General features: G+C 41.0%; 1 protein-coding gene across 5 annotated transcripts in view; it reads left to right on the top strand.

Annotated features, from left to right (window-relative positions):
• Positions 1-3,079: 3,079 nt before the first annotated feature.
• Positions 3,080-12,991, top strand: part of LOC115200206 (WSC domain-containing protein 2) — a 97,532-nt gene continuing 87,620 nt past the window's right edge. Inside the window, exons 1-2 of one of the 5 annotated variants that reach the window (XM_029763066.1) lie at positions 3,080-3,660; positions 3,911-4,029. The gene's annotated coding sequence lies outside the window, so the exon portion shown is untranslated. Of the gene's footprint in view, positions 3,661-3,910; positions 4,030-5,224; positions 5,371-12,991 lie in introns of those variants that run through there. The other 4 variants (XM_029763065.1, XM_029763064.1, XM_029763067.1 and 1 more) reach the window with 4 other exon arrangements.

The following is a 12,991-nucleotide window of genomic DNA, read 5'->3' on the forward strand; positions in this document are numbered from 1 at the left end:
TACGATCCTACAAGGATTTTCCTCAGGTCATTTTACCGGAAGTTCACCACACCCACATTTTTAAACACAAGACAAGTACCAATTAGCGCGGTCTATACATAATTAAGTTGAAATGGGCAAAGGGGGGTAAAGGATGGAAACTGTTTACCCGCAGTAGTGAGTTTCTGTCAGACAGAATGGTTGTCAGGTCAGATTTGTCCCCCCCAAAAAACGGACACCTTCCTTGACCATGTCCAAGAGGGCAATTACAGGTGCCCACAGTGTAATTTCACAAGCAGATGCCACACATTCAACCATCCTATGACAGGAAAACATTTTAAACTGAAGGTATTATAACATCCGCTACAAAGAATGTATTCTGCCTACTGAAATTCCCTTGTAGGCTGGCCTATGTGGGCAAGACGCGCCGGGCACTCCAGACACGCATATCTGAACATAGAAGTAGCATCAGAAACTAAGACCTCAAATGTCTAGTCGCTATGCGCTTTGACTGCCAGACACAATGTTGCCTCATTAAAGTACATGGGTATCGAGCATGTCAAAGTCCTGAGGCGAGGGGAGGACATCGATAGACTTCTATTGCAAAGAGAATCCTACTGGATATTCCAATTGGACAATATGTATCCAAAAGAAATTAATGAGGATTTTCCCATTGGCCATTTCCTGTGAACGCCATCTGATTCATTCATTATTATGACAACCATATTTGAGTATTGGAGCATACGCTTTGTCTACCTGATATGAATGGTTATACAGTCATAATATTTGAGAAGTGCTGCCCATTTCATCTGAAATATGTATAGACCACCCTAATAGGTGCTTGTCTTATGTCTATAAATATGGGTGTAATACACTTCTGGTGAAATGACCTGAGGAAGATCCCTGTTTGATTCGAAACGATATTTGAAAATTAAATCATCCTTAATAAGAGTCATTTGACGCACCTGTGCCCACATCTGTGCGTCGGTCTAAGTAGCATAATAAAAAAAATCCCCATAAAAATCGGTCAATTTAAACTAGAGATCTAAGGTTTTTTTGCGTGGTCTGCGTCTCAATCTATCCCATCTGGTTATGACGGTGTTTGTCAGACCACGGGACATTCTGAAAATCGGTCTTCTCACGAAAACGTCTGTAGCGCCCAAACGGTTTGGCCTACAAATGAATATGACCACTCTAGGGAACGGGCAGACTCACATGAACACGATGATGTTCACAGTTAAAAAAAAGAGGTTAAATATGTGTCAAAAAAACCTTCAAAACCTTATTCCTTACAATTCATGTTTTGACTGTATTTTTGCCATCTATGAATGTGTTTGTTATTCAATGCATTTCTATGGGCTATAGTAGTAAAGGCCAAATTCAATATTTTATAAAATAATTGTTTTATATTTTTGGGGATACCAAAAGGGGTCCGAAAATTCAAAATCAAATATCTAAATGATTCATGGTTTGACCGTCTTAAAACAATTCCATATGTAAGTGTGCAGGCTCTATTTCTTTTATATCTACTTTGTTCAGCCCTGCACCCCACTAAATGATGTGCATTTGATCACACTTGACTACTGAACAATAACAAGTGCAATGTGTTGACTGTTGACGTGCTGTGAAGTGGAATGCTCTTTAAGCTCAATTTCATGGAAAACGTGTCATATTTCTAATAGAGAAGTGTGATTTTTGATGTCTAATCCAAGTGAAAATGTTTTGAGATATTTTTAGAGCATAGAATATTCATACTTTGCATTACTCAGCTCAGCTCTGATTAACAAACAGGTTTGCTTACACAAGCTATTTGTTTTCATTTCCATGTATTGTGGATGACTCATGCGCATGGAGTGCCTGAGTTTCTGCTTACCTGGTCTTATTGGCTCAGGGGGTATTTCATTGTACTTATGTTCTGGTTCTGTGAGTGTCTGTGTCTGTTTTTCATTATGTGTGTGTGGGGGTGTGTCTGTGGGGGGGGGGTGAGAGTGGGTGCATGCTGGCCTTTAAAAGCCTGCTTAATGCTGTTTCTGTGCTATTGATTCCAATGTCATCATTTGCAGTGGGAGACTGATCAAACTGTGATCAGCGAGAGTGTTTTACACTCAAGGAAGATTTGTGAGAGTGGGTGCATGCTGGCCTTTATAAGCCTGCTTAATGCTGTTTTTGTGCTATTGATTCCAATGTCATCATTTGCAGTGGGAGACTGATCAAACTTTGATCAGCGAGAGTATTTTACACTCGAGGAAGATCTGTTTCTGAGCAGAGCATATGATAGCTCTAGCCACTAAGTTAAGAGATCCTTGTGTGTGCCGGTTAAGCATGCAGCAGCTGAACTGCTGGACTTGGATTTGAGAAGGCTGAGGCAAGGATTGTGTGGTGCTCTGTATAGGCTTCTTCAAATGAGATGAACAGCAGTGAAGGTATCAGCTCTATCCAATACATCCAATTTATAGTCAGGGCCATATGGCTGAAATTGTAGTTATGGAGACAGAAGAGAGTGGGTGAAAAATACTCAATTCAAGAGAAGTAAAAATGTGACCATTGTGGTTCAAGGCAGCAACACCCCTCAATATGTAAGTAGATGAAGAGAGAGAGAAAGATGGAGAGAGAGAAATAAATAAAGGAGAGGGAAAGAAAGAGGGAGAGAGAAAGAGAGTGAGAGAGCGAGAGAGCGAGCGAGCGAGAGACTTTCATTAGGCTAGTATGATTCTCAAGCCAACTGCTGTAAACTGTAGAGGTTCCATGTTGGAGAACTTAATCCTGTTTTCATGAAAACAGAATTAGAGGTAGAATGTTTTGGTGCATTGTTGTGACATTACATAGTAGAAGCTGATCTGTCATCTTGTCAAGGTGACCATGCTTTGACCCGCCCCTGCCCCATATAAATAATTCAAGACATGAACGTACATAAATAGCTCAAACTGTAGGATAAATGTACCATGATTCGTTTGACGTGCACGGTGGCCTATATGGTTTATAATGTTTCATATATGGAATAGAAAACCGCGCAGTGTAATCCACAGTCACTGCGCCCTTGGTTGCGCGTATTTTATGCTGTGTCTCTTTAAATACAGTAGGCAGTGCTGTCGGCCTGTGTGGAGCGCAGAGCGCAGTTACCGCTGTGGTGTGCACGATCCGCAGGGCTGTTTGACAGGCACTCTGGACACGGAGTGTCAAGTCCCCTCGCCGTGACACGCTGGCTGCATCATACCGACTTTGACCTAACAGCAGATTACGAGGTACGGAAATGATCGTCTCCTGCGTACCGTCATCAACATAATTGAGTTTGCTTCAAGGACCATATGCTATTCTGCCTTATTCTGTCCTTGTAAATAAGCGTGTGGCAGCATCCACAGAATGCTGTATTGAACTAGACAGAGATTGGTTTGTAACGGGATTGAGAATCGCAGTGACAGAGGACAGACGCACGGACGTTATGGTGAATACATAAATGAGATACCCTATCGCAACATTTAGACTACCACTGGATCTATACTCTTAATTTTGTGAGGAATTTTCACGGAGCACGGACCAAGATTGTGAATGAGAGCTGTATCAGACCGATTCTTATTTCAGAGTTGCGTCTTTCCATTAGGTTCAGCCAAATATTTCCGTATATGCGGTAACGGATTGTATTCGACTCTCCCTTGGATTACTCTCTTATGACTCCTATTTGAGGTAGGTTATGCACCTTATCATATTTTATATATTTAAATTAAAGTTGTCAAACAATTATTATTATTTGCCAGATATGAAATTGTAGGCTATTATGGGCGTTTTCTTTAAGCAGATGCACATTTACATGTAAATGTATTGTACGTTATAACATCTATCAGCAGATTTCTAATGTATAACATCTGGTTCTATCAGCTGGTTTCTTCAGTATAATATGTGAGAAATGTGCCCCATCACAATTGTTGACTTTCAGACCGTGTAGTGTAATTTCAGCAAACCCCATGCAGTGTTACAACTTGTTCACTACTCATCATTGGTCCTCTTCTCTCCCCTTGGATCTTTATGTATGCTGCAGTGGGCTCTGACATAAATGTAAGTAATGCAAACATCTGAATGTAGCCTACAGCCTATAGCTTATTAAAAGTAGACCATTATTTTTGCAGCCTGCTGAAGGTTGTGGTGAGAGACCTACTTGTTGTGTTTACTGTATGTACTGACATGTACTGTAACTGATAGATACACACACACACACACACACACACACACACACACACACACACACACACACACACACACACACACACACACACACACACACCTACACACCTACACACACACCTACACACACACCTACACACCTACACACACACACACACACACACACTGCATGTTAATATATGTAAATTGTAAAGTCTTTTGTCTGCAATGTCTTTTCCGTTACATGTCGGACCCCAGTATAACTAGCTGCCGCCATTGGTGTCAGCTAATGGGAAACAAAATAAAAATAAAAAACCAAAGGATCACTGCTAATGTTGGAAAGAGTCATTATCACTGAGCTGACATGGAAAACATAACAGATGGTGTCAAGATTTCCTTGAGGGCCTACCATTACCGGACCAGGATGCCTGCTTTATTTCTTCTAACAGACTCTAAAAGCAAGAATAGTTTTATTTAATTCATTTTCTTGCATATGTTCTACATATATTACAAAGAAAGAGGTCAGAAAAGAGGGTAAAACAATAGTCTCATTAGCAAGTTATTTGATTTTGGACTGGGTATGTGATGCTATCTATATCTATCTGATTCACCTCAACCCCAAATAAGATCAATTTGTTTAATTTGTTACTGCCAGCACTGAACACAGTGTGGATCTCACAACAACACCTTGTGATACATGCAGGGTTTATTTGGATTAGTTAAGTGCTAATGGAAATGTGAGAGCGCCCTAGTCTCCACCAGTAGCCAACTCATCCCAGCGTGTGCCATCATGCCAAGTCAGTGGCTCAGCTAGGCTGCAAGTAATTATTCCCCTGCCTGTTCTGGAGGGCTGGCTTTATGTAAATATCATGTGGCCTTGAATCAACACATCGCCACTCTCACTTTACCCAAAGTGTGAAGTAGCTGGACTTTCTTTAGAGCCCTCATGCTAATGTTTAACTAGCATAATGATTTGCAGATCCACCTCAGAGAGCACAGGAAACCTGCCTGTCTCTCTGCCTTCCTGACTTTCTGCTTTCACTTCCTTCACCCTCTGTTGTTCTGTTACTAGAGCTAATGACATGCTTAGATATATGTTAGGAGATGTATTCTCCTTTGTGGCAGCTCAGTAATGGGGCAATTGACTGAAGTGATATTCAGGGGTATTTATCATGAAACATCATCATCTGTCAGCAGGTGCTCTCCAGAAGCATATTTATTCAGTAAGGACTGGAGGTAAGCAAACATTCCCACATGTAATAGCTTTCTTGGGTCAGAATAACAGAATAGCAATATCTTAAGTCTGTAAAATGACCACAAGGCCTTGAAATGCCCAGTTATTAATGCTAGGATTGTTGCCATTGTACAGTAGCCTTTGGGCAATTCCACGATAACAGAAATGTATGACAAACAAAAACCATTGATTTGAAAGTTTACCAAACCATACAACTCTATGCACAAGGACTACTTTTAACAATTACCACAGAAAAACATACAAAAACAAATTCAGTGGAATAACTGTGCAGATGCAAAGTTGGGTAATGGAATTACAGTAAAATCCCCCTCAGGTTTTTATATGACCACGTTTTCCAAAAACTCTGCAGAAAGATAGGGCTGTCAGCTATGACATGGCACCTTGAGTTTGCTTATTGAACTACAGTAAGTGAGGTGAATTTACACCCGGTAACGGAATTACATCATGGGTCCCTGATCTGTACAACACATATCCATAATTATGGATATGAATGTCATTCTCTGTTTCACAAGTTTGGACATCACAGCTGAGAATTGCAGGGCACAGTAGAATACAGCACAGTACAATACAGCACAGCAATGCAGAGTAGAGTTTAGTACAGTGCAGTCAGTACAGTAAACTAGAGTATAGTTCAATACAGTATACAGTACAATATACTATACTATACTTTTCTTTACTGTGCTGCATTGTACTGTACTCTACTGTGCTCTACTCAATATACTGTATTGCACTGTACTCTACTAAATGTACTGTATTGTACTGTACTATCTAAACTTGGGAAACATATGTCTATGATAGGTTAAGATTTGGTCTAGTCCGGTCCGTCTGTGGACGTTAACATCAAGGCCAGGGTGGACTGACCAAATTTCAACAACTTTTCAACGTCTATGACGTCCGGTGTCGGTCGGTGCTCAGTGGGTGAGGATGCTGGTTACAGTAAATGGAAAGAGAGGGGCTCATGGGTAGGTGTCAGTAAGAGCTGGGAGAGGTGAAATTAACTGGAGAGTGAGAGAGAAAGGCAGAGAGAGAGAGAGAGAGAGAAAGGGAGAGGGAAAGGGAGAGAGAGAGAAAGAGAGAGAGAGAGAAAGGGAGAGAGAGAGGGAGAGAGAGAGAGAGAGAGAGAGAGAGAGAGAGAGAAAGGGAGAGGGAAAGGGAGAGAGAGAGGGAGGGGTTGTCCAGACTGACTGTTTTACTCTTGGTTTCATCACCAGACAACAGAAAGACAAAGAAAACAGTTATCAGTTGAACATAACAGTACGCCAGTGGAAGGGAGGACAGTAGCAGGTAACACGACTGTGGTTTGGACTTTTATGATATCCCATTGTAGCCAATTCAGTTGCAGTAATTCCATTACCAATTTGGACAATGGAATTACGAGTTTTAATCACTTAATAATTCATAAACAAAATTGGTAGGTCTATCTTTACATGTTGTTTCTGTGAACTTTCATTATCCTCCCTCATGACAAATGAGAAAATATCTTAAAGATATGTGGGTTTTTGGCAATATTTCTTAAACTTACAGAAGGTAAACAATATCTCCAAAACTCAATATAAGTGTTGGTATTAGTTGACAGGGGTGTTTACGTCAACATTATTGTATTTTGATGTATTTCTGATACCCTTTAAGACTTTTTCTTGTTGATGTTTTTTAAGACCTCTTTTCCATCCATAAATCAAAGCCTTTACTTATGTATGTCTACTTTTTAAGATGGAAAATGGTTGAAAAATGTATCTATGCCTTCATTTCCCAAAAATATAGAGTCTTAGCTTCCATTTGACACCCAATTTGATATGCTCCTATGAACTTCACTGAACTTCACGTTGTTCCTCATGGGTCCTTTTCCATGGAAATACCCGTTGTCATCACGCTCTCGAGATAACGGGTATAAAACCCGAATACCCACTATTAATGGCAGGTTGTATATATTATATAAGTGTCAACACCTTCTACTTTTAAATCAGATGGATTAATTATAAGTCACACATTTTGAGAAATTACATTTTGATTTGATTTATTAGCATCCCCATGAGTCGACGCCAATGACGACAGCTAGTCTTACTGGGGTCCAACATATAACGAAACATACATTACAGACAAAATACTTTACACTTTACGTACATTTAAAAAAAACATCATTATCTTTACTGTAGCTGACAGAAGCTTTCCCGCACCCCAGCCATCTACTAGCCTGAGGCTGAAAATGGGGGGACAGGCTAGCTACATGAACGCTTAAGGGGGATTCAATTCTGAGTGAGGCTGTGCGAAGCAGAAACAGGATATCTAAATAATGTTCCTCTAGCCACCTCACAGTTAGCTTGGAACAAGAAGCAGCCAGGTGCTCTCAATGACTGTTATTGGAATGTTAGCTAACCATGGTGATAACTGATACATGGTACAGTATTTTGTAGTATTACCCATTCATTCTTATCAAAACGATTGAATTCTCAGCATTCTCAGGAGAATACTGAGAATTCATTCATTCCAATTATACACCAGGGCAGCTGACACGTTCGTTGTGAGTGCTCATTCCTGTCAACCTTACAAGAATCTTTCAAAGAATAGTTTTTCAAAATATAGTATGTAAATAAAGGTAACTGCCAAAAAAAGGAAATACTTTAGTAAATGAGGGATACAAAGTATACTGAAAGCAGGTGCTTCCACACAGGTGTGGTCCCTGAGTTAATTGCGCATCATGCTTTGGGTCATGTATAAAAACTCCCAGTTTCCCATTGTTTTGGCTACCATGGCTAGAAGAAGAGATCCCAGTGACTTTGAAAGAGGGCTCTCAAAGGAGCATAGGGTGCTTAAAGGGTGTGTGTCTCAGTCACCAGCTTTCAACCCAATTGAACACTTTTGGGAAATTCTGGAGCGGCGCCTGAGACAGCATTTTCCACCATCATCAACAAAACACCAAATTATGGAATTTTCTCATGGAAGAACGGTGTCGAATTCCTCCAATAGAGTTCCAGACACTTGTAGAATCTATGCCAAGGTGCATTGAAGCTGTTCAGGCTGCTCTTGGTGCCCAATGCCCTATTAAGGCACTTTATGTCAGTGTTTCCTTTATTTTGACAGTTACCTGTAGTATTTAATTTTGAATTTTAGAGGGGTTTATTGCTAGGAGGCTTAGCACCCAGCTCAATGGAGCACTTTAAAGCCTCTCAGATATGCAGCCCTCTGTAGAGCCATGACCAGAGCAGCACAGTGTCCAGAATCACAGTGATGAAGGCTTTGAATTTCTTCAGCATTTATGTTGCTTCCTTATCTCTTTATCCTCTTGTTGACCTCTCAGTGACTCCTCATGGATCGGAACCAGTGGCTCTGGTTTGTGAAGATAACCAGGGGAACTGACATGAAGGAGAACATCCATGTCTGAGCTTGTCTTAGCATTTAAACCCTCTGAACCCTGCTGCTTTATGGGGAGGCACTGTACTTTACTGTATGTATGTTTGATGATGTGCTCTCTCTATCGATATTTCGCCATCATGAATGGATGCCAAGATTCTCATTAGAGTGTATACAGAAATAGCCTGGCTATAAAAAACTGAGAATCAGTGTTGAGTGCTTAAGCTCTGGCATGTGGACAATGGCACGTCACTGCTCCCTGGGTTTCATCAGTGCAGTATCTCAGTGAAGTGATACATTAGACAGAGGGAGTTGATGGTTTTCTGTACTCATTGTCAAATGCTGTTTTGGAGCAGAATAAGGCTGAATGTTTCAGACAAGGAAGAATCATAGACAGACAGAACAGCAGATCTCTGACCTGTCAGTTCTAAGGAGTTGAATCAGGGGTTGAAGTGAAGAACAGTGAATAATACACGCCCATCATCTCAATGCAAACAGTATAACGCCTCCAAATTCAGACAGGTTAATTAGGCATTGTCTCATCTATGACCTCTATAAACAGTGAGACACAGGACTTATATATATATATATATATATAAAGTGATGGCTCAGTCATATGTTTTTCTGAGGGAAATGACAGAAACATTCGTACACTTTCAGCTCTGTGATTGTTTCTAGTATAAGTAAGTATGACTATATGTTTCATGTTCTCCTTTGTGGCACAGAGGAAAATGCTCTATTTTCCTGCTAATATTTCCTTAAAGGACAAGATGATTTTGGAGTGGGGATTATCTGCAAGACTCTTTGATCAGTTCCAGGGAAGGCCCGAGGAGGGTTGGCTTTGCTGTATTCATATCTCAGACAGATTTTTTGCTCAGACCGGGTTCATCTGTAACAGTGGGATTTTTCAGTAAATAATACTCAAGTAATAACTGCCTGAAAATGGTAAATTAACATTGTGTGGAGAAAGGCCAGACTATGGGAAAACCCTCAAATATGATGTCCTAATGTCCTAACATTGACATTGTGTGTGTGCACGCATGTGGGTGTGTGTGCGTGTGTGCGTATGTCGCTGTTATGCATTCCATTCACTTCATCCTCATTGAACACTTTCATGTTTATGCTGATGTTGTTACTCTTGAGGAGTTTTAAGAGCCAGCCTGTGGACAGATGTTCCTCTCGGAAGGATGGGAACCCAGGCCTGTCCACTTAGAGTAATACTCCTCTGCTGGGCCTCCTCCAGTAGACAGCACATAGAGCAAAGCACCCTGTGTACAGTTTTAGGAAGGTGGTAGTGGGCTGGTATTGGTGTGTGTGGGTGGCTGGGGAGTCCAGGGTGGCTGGGGAGTCCAGGGTGGCTGGGGAGTCCAGCATGCTGGGATGCGGCTGTCAGTGAATCACCAGTGTGTTTCCCTGCGCCCTGTGGAGTCTGTCACTGTTAACATGTTGTTGTGGTAAATTCGGCCACCACAATCTCTAACAGTGTCTGCCTGGCCATTAGCTGTGGGGTCTGCCCACCGAGGAGGAAGGATGATGGATCAGCTGTGTTAGAGGCGTCCCAATGGCGAAGGATGACTGAGGGACACCGTAGAAAGGGCAGGCCACTGTCAGCACCGTCACAGAAACAAGGAGTGGATTTGTCATCATTCCTGTCAATAGCCAAGGTCATTACTGTAACACTGCTAGTCAGTGTGTGAATCCACTCTATAATGCCGGTTGTGTTCAGAGCTGGCTTGTTTATATACTGTAATGTGGTTATCAACAGCGGGCTCATACCCTCTGGTCCTTATTGTATCCTTGAACTTCAATTGGTGTTGTGTTATGATGATTTAAATGTATTCAGTTGGCTTTGTCAGTCATTTATTTATTAGACATTGTATTGCAGAGGAAGTCATCAGAACAGGCCAGTACCTGTATGCTCATCATACCCAGCATTCACACCATCCATCAATCAACTGGTTTTGAAAGGTTGATACCAGGTCTTCTCAGTTGGCAGAGTTGAAGTAGATAATGCATATGCTATTAAGCTCTTCCCTGACAAACACATGCTTATTAACCCAAAATGGCTGATTAGGTAGAAGAACCTTCCCAAGGCCTAATCACGTGATTCCCTCATCAATACTAACTCTAACACTACTCTACTCTCCCCTTGTGTGTGGGTGTGTGTGGGTGTGGGGGTGTGTGCGTGTGACAGAGAGAAAGAGTGTGGACACTAGAGAATTAGAGAATGAGGGGAAAAAGAGAGAAAGATTAGTCCATTATGTAGTCACTGGCTGACCTTGAGATACGGCCAGTCATAGGGATTAGAACACCAGCCAACTGTAATTGCTGACCTACAATAACAGACCCTCTTGTTCATTCTTGAACTTGGTTGCTGACACACAAACAACCCTTTGTCTGCATCAAACTACTGGATCATGTTTTCTCTTCCTGGTTTACCAAGAGGGCACTACCTGCCAACACCCATCCTCCTAAAACACAGACTTTAGTTCTCTGGTTCCACTTTTAGCGCGTCTTAAAGCAGAGAGATGTAGTTACTGGCGCCAGTGTGTAACTCAGAGAGCCATTTATCTTGGGTTAATCCTGAGCCTTAAACTAAAGCCCCATTGATATTTAACACACAACTTCCAAAGCCTGGAGATTTCCACGCTATTATATTCCATTCTGCAAATGAATTCCCATATTAAAGTAATTAATGCCTCCTTAGGCTGATGAGCGTTGGAACATGTGGGAAGAAAGATAAACACAACATTTATTTCATAATTTATCTTTTTGTTTTGAGCTACAGTTGCTGACTGATGAATTCAGGCTCTGTTTGGGTAACAAGTTGCAGATATTACCCAGATCTTCCCCTTGCTGGTAGAAGAATGCAACTATAGTATGGTCTGTAGTAAGTTACACATTCCTCATCTTCACAATAATCTTCATGCACAATAATCTAGTTTAGGAAATGGACTGACACAGTGGATCCAAACCCATATTCAGAAAGCTCTGTGAAGAATCAGACAAGCTTCACTTAAAAGAGGAAAGGGAAGAGATATTTCATATTAATGCTCCCTTCCTCCCTCCAATGCAGCACCAGTTGTTGGTCTGATAAAGGATATGAGAAGAGAGATCCCCTGTGGGTCTGTCTGTCTGTCTACAGGGAGAGGCAGCAGCCTATCAGATCTCCTCTCCTCTCCCCTCTTCTTGGTGGGCCCTAATTGGGCTGTCACACCTGCCATGCAGATTTGTCAGAATGCTGTGAAGTGAAGTTCCTCGCAAAATCACAGGGTGCATCCCACTGTTCCTGCTAGAAGTCTCTACATACAACAGGCCTGTTACTGCTGTGTAATTCAAATCAAATCCAATTGTATTTTTCACGTTTCTTAAACAAGAGGTGACTAACAGTGAAATTCTTACTTAGGGGCCCTTCCCAACAGTGTAGAGAGAAAAAAAAAGATAAATAGTAGAAAAGTAATAACACGAGGAAAAAAACTATTATCATGGAATAAGTGGTTAAACGAGCACTAATGAGGGGCCCACAGTTGGTTATGCACCGTTGGGAACAATTACATGAAGGATGAACCTTAAATGTTCTTACAATATGTTTTCTGCTCTTCATGACTATGATTTTGTAATGTAATGCAGTAGCCAAGCTCTGTTTTTTTACTATAAGACCTGCAATTGTTACCGTTCCACAATGTTTTAATACAAAGAGTTGGCTCCTGCACTACAAGCATCAAATAGGATGTCTTAAAGGCCAGTGCAGTCAAAAACATGATTTCCTGTGTTTTATATATATTTCCAGTGCAGTCAAAAACATGATTTCCTGTGTTTTATATATATTTCCAGTGCAGTCAAAAACATGATTTCCTGTGTTTTATATATATTTCCACACTAGGAGATTGGAATAATACTGTGAAATGATGATAATTCCCTTTTAGTGTAAGAGCTGTTTGAAAGGGCCGCCTGAAATGTCAGTCTGTTTTGGTGGGATGGAGTTTTAGCCTTCCCGGTGACATCACCAGGTGGTAAATTAGTTAATAGACCAATAAGAAAGAGAGACAAACCTCTCTGCCAATAACAGCTAGTTTTAGGTTTTCTCCTGGCCACTCGGACCACTCTCAGACAGTCGTAGCAAAATTCTTGCTTGATAAATTGCTCTTTGCTAAGAAGCTATTTTTAAAAAATGTTTAAAACAATCACAGTAAGGTACTTAATTGTTACCCAGAAAGGATTTGATATTGAGATAAAAACATCTGCATTGGACCT

The sequence above is a fragment of the Salmo trutta genome, chromosome 9 (genome assembly GCF_901001165.1).
Source record: "Salmo trutta chromosome 9, fSalTru1.1, whole genome shotgun sequence".
Taxonomy (NCBI): domain Eukaryota; kingdom Metazoa; phylum Chordata; class Actinopteri; order Salmoniformes; family Salmonidae; genus Salmo; species Salmo trutta.